The sequence below is a fragment of the Aegilops tauschii genome, chromosome 3, assembly GCF_002575655.3.
Source record: "Aegilops tauschii subsp. strangulata cultivar AL8/78 chromosome 3, Aet v6.0, whole genome shotgun sequence".
NCBI classification, from domain to species: domain Eukaryota; kingdom Viridiplantae; phylum Streptophyta; class Magnoliopsida; order Poales; family Poaceae; genus Aegilops; species Aegilops tauschii.
The window spans coordinates 189,435,039-189,458,185 of NC_053037.3; positions in this window are offsets into that span (position 1 = coordinate 189,435,039).

Below are 23,147 nucleotides of genomic sequence, written 5' to 3' on the forward strand. Positions count from 1 at the left end.
CCAGCCATGTACATGAGCCCTGGCCGTACGTACGCGCGAGTAGGCGTTCGAGACCCCGCCCGTATGTACGTATGTGGCTGTATTTACTTTCTTGCACCCTGGCCGCTATACGTACGTGTACATGCTACGTGCGCGCCTCTACTACGACACGTGCACGCCTCTACATCGACCAGTATGTACGTACATGTTCGCGACCAGAATGACAACGCTACGTACACTTCGACCAGGTGGGTCCCGACTGTCAAGCACTTCCTTGCCTGCGAAGATGTAGGTGGTGGGTCCCAGCAGTCAGGGGGGCGAATCATTTTTTTGTTTTTTGTCCGGACGCACTTCCTTGCGTGCGAAGATGTAGCTGGTGGGTCCCAGTAGTCAGGGGGAATTGTTTTTTTCGCGAAATACGGTGGCCCGTCCGGTGGGTCCCCGCTGTCAGGTGGAGGAATAATTATTTTGCGCGTAATAAGGAGACACTTCCTTGCTACGGTCGTCGACCCAGCTGTCAGCCTCTCCACGACAGTACTCTTCTGATGGAAGTCGTTCCTTGACCACGTTGACCACGCCGCGCCGAGAGCACCAGGGCGGTGGACGACGACGAGGCCTAGGACGGGGACGATGCGGAGCCGGGGAAGACGCGGCAGTGGAAGCCCGCGCAGAGAGGAGTATGAGGGTTCACTGGTTCAGCTGCGGTGTGAGGCTGTCGTCGCCGCAGGGCCTGGCCAGCGGTGGGAATAGTAGGAGCCATGAGGCCTCCGCGGCAGCATAGCCGGCCACGGAAGGCAGGAGCATGCGGCACGACCGGCGCTGCTTTGGGCGGCTGGAGTAACAAGACCAGAGGTTGAAGAAGCACTACGGCCGTTGGATGGACATCGTACGGTCACTGGAGCTAGAATTGTTCATATTGACTAAGTTAACAAAGCACTCCGTCCCCGTCAACTTAGTAGGCCCACAAGTCAGCCTCCCACCAAGGTGGGTCCCCACCAGCAGGGGGAGTATTCATTTTTTTGTGCGTAATAAGGAGGCACTTCCGGTGGGTCCGAGCTGACAGCGGGGGGAATTTTTTTTCGCGCAATACGGTGGCCCGTCCGGTGGGTCCCAGCAGTCAGGGGGCAAATGTTTTTTTCGCGAAATATGGTGGCCCGTCTGGTGGGTCCCTGCTGTCAAGTGGAGGAATCATTATTTTCCGCGTAATATGGAGGCACTTCCTTGCTGCCGTCGTGGACCCAGCTGTCAGCCTCTCCACGTACAGTCCACGTCCGATGGAAGCCGTTCCTTGACCATGTTGACCACGCCGCGCCGAGAGCACCAGGGCGGTGGACGACGGCGAGGCCTAGGAAGGGGACGACGCGGAGCTGGGGAAGACGCGGCAGTGAAAGACCGCGCGGAGAGGAGTACGAGGGTTCACTGGTTCGACTGCGGTGTGAGACTGCCGTCGCCGCGGAATAACAGGGGGTGTGGGTGAGTAGAGGGATGGCCCGGCCAGCGGTGGGAGTAGTAGGGGGTGGTGAGGCCTCCGCGGCATCACAGCCGGCCACGGGAGGCAGGAGCACGCGGCACGACCGGCGCTCCTCTGGGCGGCTGGAGCAAGAAGACCAGAGGTTGAAGAAGCACTACGGCCGTTGGATGGACATCGTACGGTCACTGCAGCTAGAATTGTTCATATTGACTAAGTTGACAAAGCCCTTGGTACGCGTCAACTTAGTAGGCCCACAGGTCAGCTTCCGAAACGGTGCGCCCCAGATGTCAGGGGGAGGAATCATTGTTTGGGCGGGTGAAGCTAGAATATCTGAGATTGAAGAAGAAGCACGGCATCCGTTGGATGGACATCCAACGGCCACTGCTGCTAGAACCGTGTGTTGACTACAATAAGTTGACAAAGCCTTGCATACACATCAACTTCTTTTTTTAGGGGACGCGTCAACTTAGTAGGCTCACAAGTGTGTGGGAGAGAACTTATAGCCCATTTGCGATTTGTAAGAATGTACAGCCAATTTTTGAATTCTAATGGAATTTACTACAGCCCATTTACAGTTTGTTAAAAGTACAGACCATTTCAACCAACCGTTCAAAACAGAATTCAATAAAATTTCCCACATTTTGATGGGATCCGAAATATTTTTATCCCGAAATTTCTAGTCAGATTAAATAAAATTTCAATATAAATTTATATTACGTAAAAATCCAACGAAACATTGCGCACGCAACAATTAATGAAATTAAAATTTTCAATATCCAAAAATAATATTTTATAAAGTAATTACGTGTTTGGTGCATTTTTTATAGTTACTGCCCAGTTTTTATAATTACATCCCATTTATTATTTCTTAAAGCCCATCTTCTTGTTATGCCTAATGCATCCCTCCTAGGAAAGATTTGCAGCCCAGCGGGGCGGAGAGTAACAACTTGACCTTGCCTGGGTATTCCTAAAAAAAGTATAGCTGGGCTAGCCGTTTTCAGCTTGAAAAAAATTAATATCTGGGCTAGATATCTGGCCTGGGCTAGACGGGCCACAACCCGCCTAGTTAATAGCTGCAGCGATGTTTTCGTTGTTGTTTAGAGGAGAAAAATTAATATCTGGGCTAAACATCGCTCAAGAAAAACTCTGTAGTGCTCACACCTCAAAAACACAAATACTGCTCGAGCTGCTTGGTCCCAGCTGTCGGCCGCTTCTTGTGCAATTCTCTCGTTTATTGACTACATAGGTTCACAATGGTGTGGGACTGTGATGTCACGAAACCAGGAGGAAGCAAAAGAAATTATAGTTTTATATACTAATAAGGAGGCACTTGCTGTCATCCTCTCCAAGTAAAGTCATCTCCTCATCCTCATGTCCGTTGACCATGTTGACAACGCGATACGGCGGCGCCACGACGAGCGCAACAACTCGAAGGACGACGGAGAGGGCCTCGCGGGCCCTACGGATGGTCTGATACAGCGCCCGCTGCTCATTCGAGAAGCCAGGATCATAGGGCCACATGTTCGTGACGGCATTGTCGATTGCTTGTTCACCGGTGCTCGTTGAGGAGACGGAGGTTGCAGCACAGGTCCTCCTGCGGTGGTAGCTCTTCCGCCATTAGGGCGTCAAAGTGCAGCCGCACCTGCTCTATGGTGAACATGACATGAACCGGCTTGGAAAGTGGCGCCGGCTCCTGGTCGGAAGCTACGTCCATCGTCTGATTGTCGTTGCTCAGCTCGGCGAGGTAGTTGGCGACCCAGCATGTCCGGCTGCTGGACCGACCCACTGCCAAGCATGAGTCTGACTGCCCTGGCCCACCCAGACCGCCTCCCTCGCCCGCGCGCGCTTTCCGCCCGAAACGGTCAGCGCCGCCCGCCCTGCTTCCCGGTGCATGCGATTGCTCCGCCTTCAAACGACACAAGTGCCGTCCATCCGTCCTTCTGCCGCCCACATTAATGATACGCGGTTGCCGAGGCGGCTACTCCGGCACCACACGTCCATCCCTCCGCCGCCCACCATTGCTATATAAACTGCTGCGCCGGCCATAGCCGCAGTCATCCGCATCTGTTCCTATTCTCCTGTCCACACCACTACTGCCCACCATGGCTTCCTCGCGCTCCAGCGCTCTTCGGGACGGGCGGACGACGGACCACAAGGAGATGGCAGCCATTGCTGTCGACTGGCTGGCCGGCAGGCAGCCGGAGGACGACGACGTCCCAATGGAGAACATGGTAGTCGACGATCCGGCGCCAACCCCCTCCTCCACGCCATCCTCGCCGGTGCATTGCACCATGACCACCGGCAAGGCCCGTGCCCAATATATGGACACGGTGAGGCAGAAGCGTGAGGAGCAGTTCCGGGAGACGCAGGCCGACGCCGCCTACAACCACCATCTCCTCCAGGAGCACCTGCAGGCGGAGGAGCAGATCGCCGCGGAGCGGGCGGAGCAGGAGGCGCTACTCGACTCATACCGCTCCGCCCGCGAGGGCTGCCTCGAGCGCTGGCGGTACCACATGCGGGTGGCGGAGGCTGCGGCCGCCTACAAAGAGGGCGATGAAGCGACCGAGGCGCTGTTTGGCGAGACCGAGGACGAGGCAGAGGACAATGCCGGCTCCGACGAGGCCCTGCTCCGCCGAGGCCCCGCGGCGCCAACAATGAGGGAGAGGACACCGCCGGCTCCGCCGAGGCCCCACCCTGCCGGCAAAGAGGGGGAGGATTTTCCCCCACTCCGCCGAGGCGCCGCCCGCCGGCAACGAGACAGAGGACATCGCCGGCTCCGCCGAGGCCCCACCCCGCTGCCAACGAGGCCGCGCCACACAGAAAACAAGGAAGAGTAGAACATGGTAGGTCACCGCCGCTCGAGTCCAAGTAAGGCCACCGCTGCTACCCTCCGGTTGCTGGCACTGAGCTGTACATCATGGAGCAATTCTATGATTACAGGCTGATTGAAGAGCGCTCTGTGGTTGAGCAAGCTCATGAGATAGTCATTTGCTGGAGAACTTGAGCACTTCAGTTGTATGCTACCGGACAATGTGCGAAGTAAAAAGGAACAGAAGGAGTACAAAGAGTTTGAGCAGCTTTTTAGCGTTCCTGTACATTGCAATCACAGTGATTCACATGTCATAGAGAACATTCAAAACAATCGATGATTATGCATCTCAGCGATTCACATGTCAGAGCCAATATTTACTTCACAACTAAAGAATAAAGAAAAAAATGGATCGACGCTGCTGACAGCAAAGGGCGTCCCATTCGAAAATATCAAACGCATGTCTTCTTGCTAAAATCAATGAGCAAAATTTGACAAGGTTTTCCCATTCCAAAATATCAAATGCCTACGATTGTGGAATGGGCAGGGTTTGCCATCAGTTCGGACATTGACATGGCACCTCGTGCTAAATAAACCAGCTGTTCTTTTGTGCAGTTCCACCAAAATCAACCAAATTCGCGCGTAGCTTGTATGATTTCGCCCTTATATGTTGCAACGCCTTGAACTTATCGGCACCTCCTTTCTTGTGGTGGAAATGAATGATTCAATGTATTCATGAACATTTTGTGCAGTTCCCATTGAAATCAAGCTGAGCACCCCTGTTTGCACAAATACAAAAAAGTGATTAGTATAAAGCAAACTGTAATATGAATTGATAGTTTAAACATGCACCTACATGGTCCATGTAGAGCACACTTTTACAAAAATGGAACTCACCCGAAAGAATCCTAGAACAACATTGTAGTCGCGCATGACAGCAAGAAAATGGAGATTTGTCAGTCCTTCTGAGCTGAAGTTAGTTTGGTCTTGTGGGGGGTAATGTAACCATCCTTCAACTGCTCCTTCTGATGAGAAGATAGACATGGCTTCTTCATCCTGGCATAATCAGAACTAGTCACTTCACGTACTCCATATTCTTCTTCAGAGGAGGATGATCCTGTTGTGCAAAGACAAGAGGATAACAAAATGCTAGCATCCCTGTTTGCTCGAAAAAAAGGAAAGGAAATATTTAAAACAACACAGATGAAGCACTTCTCAAGGACAATACCACTTTTTGATGACAACATCTAAACAGTAGCACAACACCAATAGAGATGACAAAGCTCAATCATATGGATGAAATCAGTGGGCGAGTACCAACCTTTGTCAGGAGGCTTATTGTGTAGAGCATACAGATGAAGCACTTCTCTGGAACCATCTGTTGCTATCTACTGTGGTGGCCATGCTTACTATATACTCCTCGATTAGATTAATGTTTCCAACATCTTGTGCAGTTCCACTAAAATATATGGTATCTTCAAAGAAGATCCCTGTTTGCACAAGTAGAGATAATTACGTATTACATTAAGAGTGGCATCAAATCAGTGGCAAAACAATTGCTCGTTCCAGCCATAGCAATAAATTAAGATGCAAAACTATATCATTACTTGTGTCATCATAGTTCTAGTGCTTCATTGCAGCACCAGGAGTTGATTTTTGTTTTTCTTCCGCTTGTTCTTCCCCTTCATCACTTGGTTCAATAACAGACAAGCTTGGCCTTCAATGTAAGATTTGGCATGTCAATTAGGTTGCACAAGTATAGCACTAAACAATGACATTAATTTTCTGATGAAAGTGGCAAAATACAGGCCAACAGTTGTGAAATACCCATATCTTACCCCAATGGGATATTACGGTGCACATACAGATTGGAAGTCTTGTCTCCATTTGTGCAGTTCACTAAAATCAAGCATTATTACCGTACAAGTAGCACAACATATGAAAGCACACTGCAGAATCATGTGAAAGAAGGCTAGTACTGACCTCTCATGACGCGGAATTCAAACAACTCACAAGAAGAAGTTCTTAACCAAATTTGCCAACACGGATAGGAAGTAAGATCTCCTGTTGTGCAGTTCCACTAAGATCAAGCAATCAAGCAACGTTGTCGGTCTGACATTTTGGTTGAACTGCACAAAACACTCTTAAAACAAAAGTGTTTTGTGCAGTGCAACAAAAGGTAACAATGGCAATCAGGTGAAGTAGATAACCATGTTTACACAGAGGTGCAAAGGAAACAACCAGTGGTCAATAACGGTGGATGACACAGAAGCCAACAAAAAGAAGCATCTACCTTATCTAAATGGGAAAGAAAGCAAGACGGTAGAATTTCTCAAACGATGGCATTTATTAATATTAACAGAGAGATTATATTAACAATAAAATTCGTTAAACATGTAATTTGCTTTTAACTGTGGCATTGCATCAATTTTACAGGGGCATTATTAGAGGGTGTTTGTTTACAGGGACATTTTGGTGGAGGGACTAAAAAAACTCCGTGTCAGTCCCATCTAAACCAAACAGGAGGGACTTTTAGGGACTAAAAGTGGGCATTTGGGACTAAAGAAAGACCCCGAGGGAGTCTTTTTGGGACTTTTTCCAACAGTTGCCCTTGCCACGCATCGCACCTTGTCTCTATTAGTTCACTACTAGGGGTAACATGGTATTTTAGCATGTCATTTAATAACCTCTAGTCCATGTTTACTCCCTGGAACCAAGCAGGTAGGGACTAGGGAGTTTTTAACCAAACATGGCCTTAGATTAACAACAGCTAAAATTTGTTAAACACGTAATTTGCTTTTAACTGTGGCATTGCTTCAATTTTCCAGCAGCATTATTAGATTAACAACAACTAAAGAGTTGTATGGGATAGTGGACGCACCAGCACCATGTGCATCTACCGATGTACTGGGGTGATGCACAGTCTATTGCAACAAAGAACAAACAACCATGGAGCATATTTATGTTGGTCCCAGTTTTGTTATCTTTAGACACCTTTCCCTATGTGAGCGCAGCAAATCTAGTCCTGCTCAAACTCTACAGCCTTGTCTCCCAAAACAAAAGATTAGTTCGTTACAGATGTGCGTACTGCGTTTGTCATTGTTTTCCCTTTTCGACCAACGTAGGTGCTGGATAGCCAGTCTGTACTAGTACTTTCCCCACTTCCTTTCCTCTGTGAACCACGTCCTAGATTTATGCTATACAACTTTCCCCACTACTTCCCCCCATTCCTGTCCTCTTTGAATCACATCTTAGATTCATGGGATACAACTTTCCCCCTTCCTTTCCTTTTTGAACCACGTCCTAGATTCATGCTATACAACTTTTCCCACTACTTTCCCCCATTCCTTTCCTCTTTGAACCACGTCCTAGATTCATGGTATACAACTTTCCCCACTACTTTCCTGTTTGATCCAACACCTAGATTCGAGTGCAGAAGCGGAAAAAGCCCACATGCAGCTAGAGCAATGGATCTGGAATAAGTAAATTATACCTTAAGGTTCTTGGGGTGTGGTTCGGTGGGCGACCGGAGGCCGTTCGACCCACACTATGTACGACGGCGAAGAAGAAGGGGTCGGAGGCCCTCCCGCGCTGCCGCTAGGTGAAAGTGAACAGCTGTGCCGGTAGTGGATTCCCTCCCTCGCCGACGGCGACAGCGTTAAGCCTCCTTCCCTTCCTGGCGGACGGCTCTTTGACCAGCAGTGAGGGGAGAGAGAGAGAGGCCAGCGAAGTCTTGTTTAGATATGGAGAGGGTGAGAGAGTGTGAAGAGAGCAACTACAAGCAGACCAGCAGTGAGGGGAGAGAGAGAGGCCAACGAAGTCTTGTTTAGATCTGGAGAGGGTGAAAGAGTGTGAAGAGAGCAACTACAAGCGCTGAGGCTCCAGCATGTATATATATACTGGAGAGAGTGTGAAGAGTGCAAACCCTAGAAAACAAGCGCCGAGGCTGCAGCTTATACGTGATGAGGTGATTATACGGTCACTATGAGATGTTGGAAATATGCCCTAGAGGCAATAATAAATGGTTATTATTATATTTCTTTGTTCATGGTAATTGTCTATTATTCATGCTATAATTGTATTGTCCGGAAATCGTAATACATGTGTGAATACATAGACCACAAAGTGTCCCTAGTAAGCCTCTAGTTGACTAGCTCGTTGATCAACAGATAGTCATGGTTTCCTGACTATGGACATTGGATGTCATTGATAACGGGATCACATCATTAGGAGAATGATGTGATGGACAAGACCCAATCCTAAGCATAGCATAAAAGATCGTGTAGTTTCGTTTGCTAGAGCTTTTCCAATGTCAAGTATCTTTTCCTTAGACCATGAGATCGTGCAACTCCCGGATACCGTAGGAGTGCTTTGGGTGTGCCAAACGTCACAACGTAACTGGGTGACTATAAAGGTGCACTACGGGTATCTCCGAAAGTGTCTGTTGGGTTGGCACGGATCGAGACTGGGATTTGTCACTCCGTGTGACGGAGAGGTATCTCTGGGCCCACTCGGTAATGCATCATCATAATGAGCTCAATTTGACTAAGGCGTTAGTCACGGGATCATGCATTGCGGTACGAGTAAAGAGACTTGCCGGTAACGAGATTGAACAAGGTATTGGGATACCGACGATCGAATCTCAGGCAAGTAAAATACCGATTGACAAAGGGAATTGCATACGGATTGATTGAATCGTCGACACCGTGGTTCATCCGATGAGATCATCGTGGAACATGTGGGAGCCAACATGGGTATCCAGATCCCGCTGTTGGTTATTGACCGGAGAGGCGTCTCGGTCATGTCTGCATGTCTCCCGAACCCGTAGGGTCTACACACTTAAGGTTCGGTGACGCTAGGGTTGTAGAGATATATGTATGCGGAAACCCGAAAGTTGTTCGGAGTCCCGGATGAGATCCCGGACGTCACGAGAGGTTCCGGAATGGTTCGGAGGTGAAGAATTATATATAGGAAGTCCAGTTTCGGCCACCGGGAAAGTTTCGGGGGTTACCGGTATTGTACCGGGACCACCGGAAGGGTCCCGGGGGTCCACCGGGTGGGGCCACCTATCCCGGAGGGCCCCGTGGGCTGAAAGTGGAAGGGAACCAGCCCTTAGTGGGCTGGGGCGCCCCCCTTGGGCCTCCCCCCATGCGCCTAGGGTTGGGAACCCTAGGGGGGAGTTCCCCCTTGCCTTGGGGGGCAAGGCAACCCCTTCCCCCCTTGTGGCCGCCGCCCCCCTTGAGATCCCATCTCTTGGGGCCGGCGCCCCCCCAGGGGGCCTATATAAAGGGGGGGAGGGAGGGAAGCACACAACAGCCTTGGGCGCCTCCCTCCTCCCCTGCAACACCTCTCTCTCTCGCGCAGAAGCTCGGCGAAGTCCTGCCGGAGAACCGCTACATCCACCACCACGCCGTCGTGCTGTTGGATCTCCATCAACCTCTCCTTCCCCCTTGCTGGATCAAGAAGGAGGAGACGTCGCTGCACCGTACGTGTGTTGAACGTGGAGGTGCCGTCCGTTCGGCACTCGGTCATCGGTGATTTGGATCACGGCGAGTACGACTCCGTCATCCACGTTCATTGGAACGCTTCCGCTCGCGATCTACAAGGGTATGTAGATGCACTCCCTTCCCCTCGTTGCTAGTATACTCCATAGATGCATCTTGGTGAACGTAGGAAAATTTTAAAATTATGCTACGATTACCAACATGAGATCGTATAGCTCCGTATCCATCCATTTTGACCAGTCAAAGAATCCTCCTGGCACGAATTATGCTCAAGTGTAGTTATCGAACCCGAGACCTCAAGTTTGATGAGCGAACAGTAACCAGCTACACAACCCTCCCGTTATGTTCAACGAGTGGAAAATAACCTTTTATACATTCCTGCATTCGTGTGACAAGCATGCCGTGTTTTTTTGTGTGTGTGGGAGTCATTGGGATTTAAATCATAATCGTGTCATGTGGCTTTGGTGGTAAGACTATCCACAGTGGTGCAGAAATAATGCAGCCTTAGTCACCTTACCTATCTCCACGTAGTACGTTGGGTCCCACCAGTCAGAGGGTGAAACAAATAAATTAATAAGAAAAATTAAAAGCGCCATTGGTGTATCTTACCTCACACATCTCGCTACTGCTCGGGAACACTGTCCAATTGATCCCTCTGTTCGCTCACGTACTATTTTAAGTGAATCCTTATTATAACATGCACACAATTTTGGGCACTTGTATTCGACCTAAGTCAGTGTGCCACCGTATCTTGTACGACTCCCTCCGTCTAGGTGTAATAAGTCACGTTAGAAGGTGCAGCGGGACCAAGGTGCAAGTAGATTGGAGGAGAAGGAGAAACTTGACCGGTCATTCCTCCAATCAAAGCCCTGATTTCTGTCTCTAAACGCAACAATTAATCCAAACAACTAAGAGATGCCTCTTCTCTTCTTGTACGTACTCCATTTGTATCTCACTTCCTGTGGCTTCGCACTCGCACGATTTTCCTATTCTATGAACCTGTGTGTGCGTGTGCGTGTGCGTGTGTGTGTTTAACAGCATGTGTGTGTTAGAGAGAGTGACAGATCGACCTACTCCTACAGAGAGATGGTGTGTAGTGTACGATTTTAGTCGCGAGAGTCGGCGCATCCTCTCGTTTCCGGGCGTCCGGTAGGGACAGGCGGACAGCTGCCACGCCCGCTCCTGACCAGCCTGGCCCACCCAAAGCCCCTCCATCGCCCGCGCGCGCTTCCCGCCTGAAACGGTCAGCGCTGCTCCAAAGAATCGGTGCCGCATTCATGCCCGGGCAGAGCGGACGCGACCTCTCACTGGCACCTGCGTTGAAGGGAGAAGCGGATTCAAGAGTGATGGTTGCTTTGTCCGTCCAACTTACTGCCGGGTCTATGTGATTTGACGGCTCATTGGTCATTATTACTGAGGTGTTAGGACTACTGGATGTCCCATGCTTTCGGCGAAAGGAGGTACTACTAGATTACAATTTTCTCCATTCTTACGGCGGAGGAGTGCAAGAGCAGTGAAAACACGCATGCTCAGTGATTACATGGCCCACCTCACACTATCACCATATTTTCTGGACACCTTGTGACACCTAACTCTTTACATAGTACTACTTGTATAGTACGTACTGTAATTTATCAGCGAGATAGTACAATGCTATGAAGCTTCCAGCTTCTGTTACATGTATCTTGCGTCCAAGGTTGCCCGTCGCAACATTTCATCAAATACAAAGGAGACTAACATGCATGCTATTGCATCTCAATGATTGACAGATCATAGCAAATATGTACTCCCTCCGTTCCAAAATAAGTGTCTCAACTTTATGCTACATACGGAGCAAAATGAGTGAATCTACACTCTAAAATACGTCTATATACATCAGTGTTTGGAGTATGTACTAGTAGTTCATATTGAAATCTACTAAAGGACATATATATTCCAAACAATATGATAATCTCTCTAACCAAGGTAGTAGGGACGAGGAGTAAACGGAGGGAGTACTAGTAAAATTTTCTCCTTGTCTTGCGAGCCACCGCGCACGTGGGCGAGGGAGCGGGCGTAAGGCGTACAGTACTACTACTACTCATGCAGTCCCTAGCCATTGAAACAGAGACAGCTAAAGAAAAAAATGATCCATGCAGTCCCTAGCCCTTGAACCGTAAACCCTAACCAGGCTTTAATTTGCTGGCAACGTCAGCGCTTCCTAAGAAATGAAGTTTGCAACCCTTTGACCATCGGATCATTTTGTGCAGTTTCACCAAAATCGAGATGAGCATCCCTGTGGCAAAGAAATTGAAGAAGCGTGATTAGAATAAGATTACCGAGACTAGTTGATGAGACATAAACTCATCACAAATACAGTGCGTAGAAGCCAGTAGAGGTATGTGCGGGGCAAAGAAGTAGATAAATATCCACATGGAGTGATGTGGGCAGCTGGAGCAGTGGTGCAAGCCGGCTATAAAGGGAGTTGTACCTGAGGGATGTCGGGACGTAGCTCAACCTAGAGGAGGGTGGCGGGAGGAGGCAACTACCCACGTCGCGGTAGTGAGTAATGGACGAAGGCAACCTCACCGGCTTTGTGAGAGAGAATGGCGGGGACCGCTGATCGGGACATGCCGACAGTGGGTTTTCGCCGTCGGCGATGGTGACCGCATCTACACTAAGCGTCCACCCCTTCCCCCGGCGGACGTGATCCGACGGGATGTTAGAGATGTGGCCACGGTGGTTTTGTGCGAGAGAGTGTGAAAACTGAAGAGAGCAACCCCAACAAGCAACCGTGTAGGCTCGTCCTGCCTATGTATATAGTGGAGCGGTTTCCTTTTCTCTCCATATGAACCTATTCATATTGCGTATGTGCCACTGAAGAAAAAAAACTTTATTTATAAATGACGCGGCACCTACTACTCATTCTCCTATAAACCTCGCGCTTGGCATCTCCAAACTATTAACCTTGCGATTGGCTCTTCGCCTCTTCGGGAAGTCGAGCAATAATGGTACTGCAGTATATATCATTCTGGCTATATGAGACCGAATGAATTGCTGCACGTCCACCACGTGGCGAGGGTCGAGGGGCGAGGGAGAGTGCGTACTATTACGTCCGTTTCAATATGGACTACATATGGAGCAAAGTGAGTGAATCTACACTCTAAAATGCGTCTATATACGGAGTATGTACTAGTAGTTCATATTGAAATCTACTAAAGGACATATATTCCAAACAATATGATAATCTCTCTAACCAAGGTAGTAGGGACGAGGAGTAAATGGAGGGAGTACTAGTAAAATTTTCTCCTCGTCCTGCGAGCCACCGCGCACGTGGGCAAGGGAGCGGGCGTAAGGAAGCAAGCTTCACCTCATCCTGCGAGCCACCGCGCCCGTGGGCGGGGGAGACAGCGTACTAGGCAAGCTTCTCCTCGTTCTGCGAGTTAAAGGGACACATCAAAAGTACTCCAGTATAGAGCCTTGCCTCTAAGGTAGGCCCGACATGGTTTGCCTCTTTTTTAACATAACGCGTCAAGTCGCAATTTTGTTTGTTCACCCATGGTAGACGATCCTCCCTCCATCTAGTGGACAACCAGTACACGTGTCAAGTTACCACATGGGCTGCCTTTTCATACAGAAATGAGCTCCACCGTGTACCCGCGCGGGTGTGGTTGGGAAAGAGATGGGAGTACGTGCGCCGTGCGTGCACCTCTTCTCTTCGTGCACGCCCCCACCTACGTGGGTGTGTGTGAGAGATACAAACCTAGACAAATGGCTTGTGCGTTTGTGATTGTTTTTTGTTTTTTTGGGGGTGGGAGGTTGATTTCGTGAATGTATTTGTGGGAATATGTGTCGATGACATCTCAAACAAAATTTTGCATGCAATGTGTGTGAAATGGAGGCCTATCCATATCATATATAGAGGGTCGGGTGATCCATGAGAAGAGAGGGAGGGGTCATAGATATCGATAGAGTCGAAGAGAGGATCAAGTGGGTGGGTGCGAGATCGATGAAGAGAGCCATTGAAATTGTGTGTGTGTGTGTGTGTGCAAGTCAAAGATATAGGGCGACTGACCTAGCTACCGGAACGTCAGAGGGCACAGGTCAAGTTTGTGTGTGGCAGGGAGACATGACTAGAGCGCTCGATGTATCGGTGTGTGTGTGTGTGTGTGTGTGTGTGTGCGAGGGGGTGGGGGAGGGTGTGACGCCCCCGATTCAATCGTACACTAATCATGCACGCAAACGTGTACGATCAAGATCAGGGACTCACGGGAAGATATCACAACACAACTCTAAAACATAAATAAGTCATACAAGCATCATAATACAAGCCAGGGGCCTCGAGGGCTCGAATACAAGTGCTCGATCATAGACGAGTCAGCGGAAGCAACAATATCTGAGTACAGACATAAGTTAAACAAGTTTGCCTTAAGAAGGCTAGCACAAACGGGGATACAGATCGAAAGAGGCGCAGGCCTCCTGCCTGGGATCCTCCTAACCACTCCTGGTCGTCGTCAGCGGGCTACATGTAGTAATAGGCACCTCCGGTGTAGTAGGAGTCGTCATCGACGGTGGCGTCTGGCTCCTGGGCTCCTGCATCTGGTTGCGACAACCAGGTAGAAGGGAAAGGGGAAAAGAGAGAGAAAAGCAACCGTGAGTACTCATCCAAAGTACTCGCAAGCAAGGATCTACACTACATATGCATGGGTATATGTGTAAAGGGCCATATCGGTGGACTGAACTGCAGAATGCCAGAATAAGAGGGGGATAGCTAATCCTGTCGAAGACTACGCTTCTGGCCACCTCCATCTTGCAGCATGTAGGAGAGAGTAGATGGTAAGTTCACCAAGTAGCATCATATAGCATAAACCTACCCGGCGATCCCCTCCTCGTCGCCCTGTTAGAGGGCGATCACCGGGTTATATCTGGCACTTGGAAGGGTGTGTTTTATTAAGTATCCGGTTCTAGTTGTCATAAGGTCAAGGTACAACTCCGGGTCATCCTTTTACCAAGGGACACGGCTATTCGAATAGATAAACTTCCCTGCAGGGGTGCACCACATAACCCAACACGCTCGATCCCATTTGGCCGGACACACTTTCCTGGGTCATGCCCGGCCTCGAAAGATCAACACGTCACAGCCCTACCTAGGCACAACAGAGAGGTCAGCACGCCAGTCTAATCCTAAGCGCGCAGGGGTCTGGGCCCATCGCCCATTGCACACCTGCATGTTGCGTGGGCGGCCGGAAGCAGACCTAGCAACCTCCATTACAAAGGAAGTCACGTTACACGGTCCAATCTGGCACGCGCCACTCAGTCGCTGACGTCACGAAGGCTTCGGCTGATACCACGATGTCGAGTGCCCATATCTTTCCCACGCAGTTGGTTAGTGCGTATAGACCAAATGGCCAGACTCAGATCAAATACCAAGAACTCGTTAAGCGTGTTATTTTGAAGTAACTGCGGGCGCCGACCAGGGCCAGGCCCACCTCTCACCTCGGTAGTCTCAACCTGCCCTGTCGCTCCGCCACAAAGATCCACCCAGAGGGCCGTCGGGACAAAGGTCCTTTCAGCCCCCAATCCGTGAATCACTCGCGGGTACTCCTCTAGCCGACCCGACTTTAGTCACCACATGTATCATGTATAAAGTATATAGTATATACCCGTGATCACCTCCCAAGTGATCACGGCCCGATAGTATAGCACAGCAGACGGACAAGAATGTAGGGCCACAAATGGAATACTAGCATCCTATACTAAGCATGTAGGATTGCAGGTAAAGGTAACAACAGTAGTAGCAAAGACAGGCTATGCAGCAGAATAGGATTAACGGAAAGCAGTAACATGCTACACTACTCTAATGCAAGAGTATAGAGAAGAATAGGCTTGCCTGGTTGCTCTGGCAAGAAGGAGGGGTCGTCAACAGCGTAGTCGGCCGGGGCACCAGCAGCGGCGTCGGTCTCGAAGTCTACCTGAGAGAAGAGGGGGAAGAAACAATGAATACAATGCAAACAGATGCATAACGATGCATGACATGACAAAGCGTGATGCTAGGTGTGCCCAAACGCGGTAGTAGGTGATACCGGCGAAGGGGGGGAAACATCCGGGAAAGTATTCCCGGTGTTTCGCGTTTTCGGATAGATGAACCAGAGGGGGAAAGTTGCGAGTTTGATATGTTAGGGATGTGTGGCGGACGAACGGGCTGCGTATCCGGATTTGTCTCGTTGTTCTGAGCAACTTTCATGTAGAAAGTATTTTCATCCGAGTTACGGATTATTTTATATGATTTTCTAAAGATTTAATCATTTTCTGATTTTAATTATTTATTTAAATCCAACATTATCCAAAATAGTGAATGATGACGCAGGCATGACATCAGAGTGATGTCAGCAGGCCAACTGGTCGGTTGACCAGTCAAACCAGACAGGTGGGTCCAGTGGGACCTACATGTCATTGTCTCGGGCACTAACAGGGGGTTTAGACTAACTAAATGGGTTAATTAGTGGGTGGGGCCCAGTAGTGAGTGGCTGTTTAGTTAATTAAATTAATTAATGAAATAATTAGCATTTTATTTATTTACAAAAAATGTTTAAATGACGGGGGCCCGCATGTCAGTGGCAGTAGCTACCACATCAGCGCGGTTGACTTCGGTCAACGTGGCCAGTTGGGGCCCTAGGCCCACAGGCAGTGACCCAGGGGGTGGGCCCTGGTGTGCCAGCTCAGCGGAGCCGCCGGAGTAGCTCCGGCAAGCTCGCGTGCAGCGACCGAACGCCAGTGAGCGTCGGGATTGGCCTACGGGGCACCAAATCGAGCGCGGCCGGGCGCGTTAGAATGGCAAGATGACGACGCGTCGGTTGGTGGTGGTCTTGCGAGCTGCGGTGGCCGGAGAAGGGCGCATCGAGCTCATTGTCAGCGAGGTGTTTCGGGCGAGCAACGGCAACGGCGATGCGGCGCGCTACTGGGCAAACAGAAGGGCGGGGCGAGGCCTATGTGCACGCGCGAGCACAACGGCACAAGCCTGGGACCAAAGGGGTCACCGGACGGCTGCAGGCGACGAGCGCGAGCGGCGGCGCGTTCGGGAGCTCGAGAAGATTGGAGCTAGGGCGAGCTAGGGAACAAACGGAGAGGTTGGGGAGGATCTACGGGGCGCGGTGAGTGCAACCGGCACGGGCCCGTGACCATTTGGTCACCGGAGACTCGTCGGCGACGAGATCCGCGGCGGAGCGTTCGGGAGCTACGGCGACAGCTAGCTAGGGCGCACGAGAGAGGGGAGGAAGCGGGGGCTCACCGAGCGGCACACACGGTGGCCCTTGGGGGTTTAGTAGCTGCAGGGGCGTCGCCGGAGTTGGTGAAGAGCGGCGGCGTAGCTTGTTGGAGTAGAGGAGGAAGACGGCGGCGTCGTGGGCGTTGCGGTGGCTCCGGACTCCAACGGGGTGCACCGGTCGAAGCAGCGGACGACGGCGGAGCTGCAGGACTTGCCGGGGCGACGAACGGACGACGGTGGTCGCGTCTTCTACGGCGCCGAGGCCATGGCGGCGCTCGGATGCGGTGGGGAACGAGGGGGGAGCGAGGTGGATCTGAGGGGAGAGGGAGAGGCGGAGAGCGAGGCGAGTGGGAGAGGGGCCCGAGGAGGCGGAGGCGCTGGCGATCTTATCCCCTCCTCGACGCCGGTGAGGGGGTCCGGCGGGGACGCGCCCCTGTTCCGACCCTGGTCGGGGGAACAGGAAAGGGGAGAGAGCGACCGGGGGAACGGGCCGGGTCGGCCGGATGGGCCAGGTGGGCCGGCCTGGCTGCGAGCTGGGCCGTCTGGTCCAGGGGGGTCCTTTTCCTTTTTTTTTTCTTTTGTCTTCTGCTTTTGTATTTTCTTTTCTTTTCCTTTTCCGTTTTATTTAATTTAGGGCATTTAAGTATTCTATAAAATTGTGTCCTCTAGACCATAATTACCTATGCCATTTTTGGCACTGCCCGAACATTTTTGTTTCAACTTTGAAAACTTTTGTTGTTTGACATATTTTGAATTTGACTTTTGAACGGGTTTTGAACTAACGAGAGTTTAGTAACAGTAAGCAGAGATGACATGGCATCATTAGGAGAGTTTTACTGTAGCCTATTTATCCGGGCGTTACAAATCTCCTCCACTACAAGAAATCTCGTCCCGAGATTTAGGAGGTAGAAGGAAACAGTGCGGGGTATTCATCACATAGGCAATCCTTGTGTTCCCAGGTGGCTTCATCTTCAGAATGGTGCGACCACTGGACTTTGAGGAACTTGATCGCCTTCTGACGTGTGCGGCGTTCAGCTTGGTCGAGAATGCGGACCGGATGCTCTTTATAGGAGAGGTCCTGTTGCAATTCGAGCACTTCATGATGCACTACTCGGATTGGGTCCTTGAAGCATCGGCGGAGCTGTGACATGTGGAACACATCCTGAACCTGAGAAAGGTTCGGCGGAAGTTCATGTTGATATGCCACTTTTCCATGCCTTTCGAGAATGGTGAATGGGCCAATATAGCGAGGAGCTAGCTTGCCCTTGACCCCGAAGCGGTGAGCACCCTTCATTGGTGTAACTCGAAGATAAGCCTTTTCGCCGGGTTGATAGACCATGTCTTTATGTTTACGGTCATACTGAGTCTTCTGACGTGACTGAGCAGTCTTGAGATTCTCACGAATAATGCGGACTTGTTCTTCGGCATGTTGGATAATATCCGGACCAAAGAGTGGACGTTCCCTAGTTTCTGACCAGTTCAGAGGGGTTCGACACTTTCGTCCATATAACACTTCGAAAGGGGCCATCTTCAGACTAGCTTGATAGCTATTATTATAAGAGAACTCAGCATACGGGAGAGATTCCTCCCATTTCTTGCCGAAGGAAATAAAACAAGCTTGAAGCATGTCTTCGAGAACTTGGTTGACACGTTCAACTTGCCCTTGCGACTGAGGATGAAACGCAGTACTGAATGACAGATGAGTTCCCACAGCTTCTTGAAAACTTGCCCAGAATCTTGAAGTGAATAAGCTGCCACGGTCCGAACTGATAACCAGTGGAATACCGTGAAGTGAAACAATTCTGGGCATGTAGAGAGTTGCAAGCTGACTAGCAGTGATTGTTTCTTTGACCGCCAGAAAATGTGCAACTTTAGAAAGCCGATCAATGACGACAAGAATAGCATCAGTACCTTTCTGCGATTTGGGAAATCCAGTGACGAAGTCCATCTCAACATGGTCCCGTTTCCATTCAGGAATAGAGATAGGTTGCAGAGTTCCAGCAGGCCTTTGATGTTCTGCTTTGATACGACGGCAAACGTCACACTCTGCAACATAACGAGCAATGTCTTGCTTCATATTAGACCACCAGAATCTCTGACGGATGTCTTGGTACATCTTTGTACTACCAGGATGGATACATAGAGGCGTATCATGAGCTTCTTTCATAACTTCCTGAGTCATATCCAGGTTTTTCTCTGCACACGGCACCACTAGGCGGCCCTTGAAGTACAAAGTGCCATCATCAGCAATAGTGAAGAATGAGGGCTTTCCTTCTGCAAGGTAGCGCTTAATCTTGTGGGCTTCAGTGTCATATCCTTGTATTCTCTTGATGGAGTCCAAGAGATCTGGTTCGACAGCCAGGGTATTGAGGGAACCCTGGGAAACAACCCGGAGGTTCATCTTGCGAAACTCCTTAGGAGGGGGAGCGAGTGCACCCGGAGGAACAATATGGAGGTTCAGCTTTCTGAATTCTTCAACGAGCGAGGGATGAACTTTGTGAACCTGGAGGTGGTTGCAGTAAGACTTGCGGCTCAAGGCATCAGCCATTACATTAGCCTTGCCTGGCGTATAGGAAATACCCAAGTCAAAGTCTGCAACAGTCTCCATCCATCTCTGCTGACGGAGGTTCAGGTCTGGCTGAGTAAATAGATACTCCAGACTTTGGTGGTCAGTGAAGATCTCGCAACGATTACTGAGAAGGTAATGTCGCCACTGCTTCAGCGCATGAATGACAGCAGCAAGTTCGAGGTCGTGAACTGGGTAGTTCTCTTCGTGAGGGCGCAATTGCCGAGAGGCATAAGCAATCACTTTGCGGTCTTGCATTAGGACACAGCCTAATCCTTGACGGGAAGCGTCGCAGTAAATGGCGAAGTCCTTCTTAGTATCAGGTGGAGCAAGCACTGGAGCAGCAGTCAACTTGTCTTTGAGTGCCTGGAAACTTTCCTGACATTTGTCTGTCCGTTGGAACTTGACGCCCTTATGCAACAGGTTAGTCAGAGGCCTGGCGATCTTGGAGAAGTTCTCGACGAATCGACGGCAATAGCTGGCGAGACCGAGAAAACTTCTGACTTGCTTAACGTTCTTGGGAGGAGTCCAATCAAGGATAGCTTGGACTCGTTCAGGGTTGACGGAAATACCATCCTTAGAGATGACATGCCCAAGATAGGTTACTTCGGGTAGCCAGAATTCACATTTGGAGAACTTGGCATATAGTTGATGCTCTCGTAGCTTTTCCAGCATAAGACGAAGATGTTCAGCATGTTCCTCTTCATTCTTGGAAAATACCAGGATATCATCCAGATAAACCACGACGAACTTGTCGAGGTAATCCATGAATATATAGTTCATCAGACGAGAGAAGGTGGCTGGAGCATTGGTTAAACCGAAAGACATGACGGTGTACTCGTATGAACCATATCGAGTCACGAAGGCAGTCTTTGGGATATCCTCTTCACGAACACGGATCTGGTGGTAACCCAACCTCAAGTCGAGTTTAGAGAACACTGATGAACCAGCCAGTTGATCATACAGATCACTGATCCGAGGAAGAGGATACTTATTCTGAATGGTAGCTTGGTTTATAGGACGGTAGTCTTGGACCAATCGGTTTGTCCCATCCTTCTTCTTGACAAAGAGAGAAGGTGCTCCCCAAGGAGAGCAACTTGGGCGAATGAATCCTTTGTGAAGAGATTTGTCGATTTCCTCCTTAAGCTCAAGGAGTTCATGCGGCGGCATCTTGTAGGGTCGCTTGGCTATAGGAGTGGTGCCTGGTTTCAAGTTGATGATGAATTCGATAGCTCTAGCAGGGGGAATCCCTGGAAGTTCTTCAGGAAAGACGTCGAGGAATTCACGCACGACGGGAATGTTTTCAATGCCCTCGAGTGGTGCAGCGTTCAATGCATTCAATGCATAGAGCCTTGCCTCGGCATTCTGAACCAGACGAGCATTGTAGCTTATTATTTCATCGGAAGGGTGTAGCAGATGGACGGTCTTAGTGGCGCAAACTATAGAAGCAGTATGCGCTTTTAACCAATTCATTCCCAGAATGAGATCAATGCTACAAGACTTCAATACGATGGGAGAGACAAGGAATTCCAGTCCTTCGATTTCAACGGGGACGTCGTTGTAAATCATGGAGGTCCGACATTGGCCCGCAGGGGTATGCACTAATAGCGAAGCGTTCATGTCCTTACATTTAATGTCGTGCAAGCATGCAAAATCTTCTGACATGAATGAATGCGATGCACCTGTATCAAATAAAACGGATGCTGGTACTGAATTTACGAGGAGTGTACCCATCACGGTAGCAGGCTGGTCTTGAGCTTCATTGAGATCAACGTGGTTGGCATGGACACGACCATAGGACTTGGCATTGTTGTTGCGGGCCTGGTTGTTTCCACGGCCAGCTGCTGGAAGGGCCAGTTGATTCTGGTTCTGACTCTGATAGCAATTCCTGGCAAGGTGACCTGGTTGACCACACTTGTAGCACAGACCATTATTGGGAGTGGGAACAGGAGCTCCGGGTGGTGGGCTGGAAGTCTTGGCTGCCTAGATGGTGGAGGAGGCAGACGAGGTGGAGCATAGGTCTGCCTTGGGGCAGGCGCATTTGGACGGTACATGCTGTTCGGGATCCATATCTTACGCTTCTGCGAGGGCGGGCCCAAAAATGAGCCCGTGTCACGGTTGCGCCTGTGAGAGCTCTGGTGTTCCTGCAGACCAATCTCGACATTGATGGCCTTGTTCACCAAGGTGGCGAAATCAGCAAAGTCATGCACTAGAAGTGCGAGCTTGATGTCAGCTTGAAGGCCGTCACGGAACTTCTCCTGTCTACGGGCATCAGTTGCAATGTCCTCTTCAGCATAGCGGGACAAGTCCAGAAACTCCCGCTGATAAGCTTCCACAGTTTTGTTGCCCTGGGTGAGGCTGCGGAACTCACGCTTCTTCCGGTCCATGACTCCCTGAGGAATGAAGCGGGCACGGAAAGCAGCTTGGAAGTCTGGCCAGGTGATGATTGTTCCAGTTGGCAGAGTACGCCTGTGGCTGTCCCACCATTGAGCTGCGGGTCCCTTCAGGAAGAAGGAAGCAAAGGTGACATAGCTGGCAGGGGCTACATCGGCAGACTCCATCTCATAGGTGATGTCACGGAGCTAGTCATCAGCATCCAGAGGCTGAGTTGAGCTGCGGTACACAGTTGGGTTGAGGCGCATGAAATCCTGCAGAGTTACTGGGGTTGGCTGCTGGTTCATATTGGGGCGAGGAAACTGAGCCATCATATTTTCCATGAATTGGCGGTTCAGTTCGAACTGTTGGATCATACCAGCCATGTACTAAGGTGGTGGTGGGGCATTGCCACCACTACCACGACCACCTGGTGTAACCATCCTGCTAATATATAACAGGGGTAGTTCAGCATTGAGAAATTTGCAAAGACAAGAATCATTCATGATGAAACATGCATAATGAAAGGAGCTCAATAGCTACTACATAGTAGTCGACATAACTTACAAAAGGGGTTATGCATAGAGTTCAGTACACAGAGTTCAGTACATAGACTAAAACACCATAGGCGGCACACAAGCTCGCGGCGAATGCATCTAACGCTAACAAGCAAGCCTACATCAGTCCCAAGAGGTACTGTGGAGGTAGGTGTAGCCTGAAAGCTGGTAGTGTCGCATCGGGAACTCCACGTCAGTAACCTGGGGTCCGCGAATACTCTGGTGCAGAACCTAACGCTCAGGTGGCAGAAGAGGACCAAGTGCGGGAGAGTAGCCTCCTACATCTGGCCAGCTGACACCCTGGGGCATCACAGTCTTGGCTGGGTAGATCGCAGAACGGGGCAGCTCTCTAGATCGGACAAAGGGGTGCAACAGCGTCAGAGCACGGTAAAGGTGCTGACGAGTGGTGTACAACTCGTGGCGAAGAGCTCGGTTAGCTCGATCCAGCCCATCAGCATGCAGAACCAGGTTCTGATGGTAGAAGGGCTCTCCGGTGACAGTGGAGTAGGCAGCAGTATAGTATCCCTCCGCACCAACATCAGATGTGATAGCAATGTGCCTGAAAGGGGAGGTGTCCAACTCCCGATACTCTCCATGAAGACGTGTCAGAGCAGCATAAGCAGCATCGTGGACAGCCATATCGAT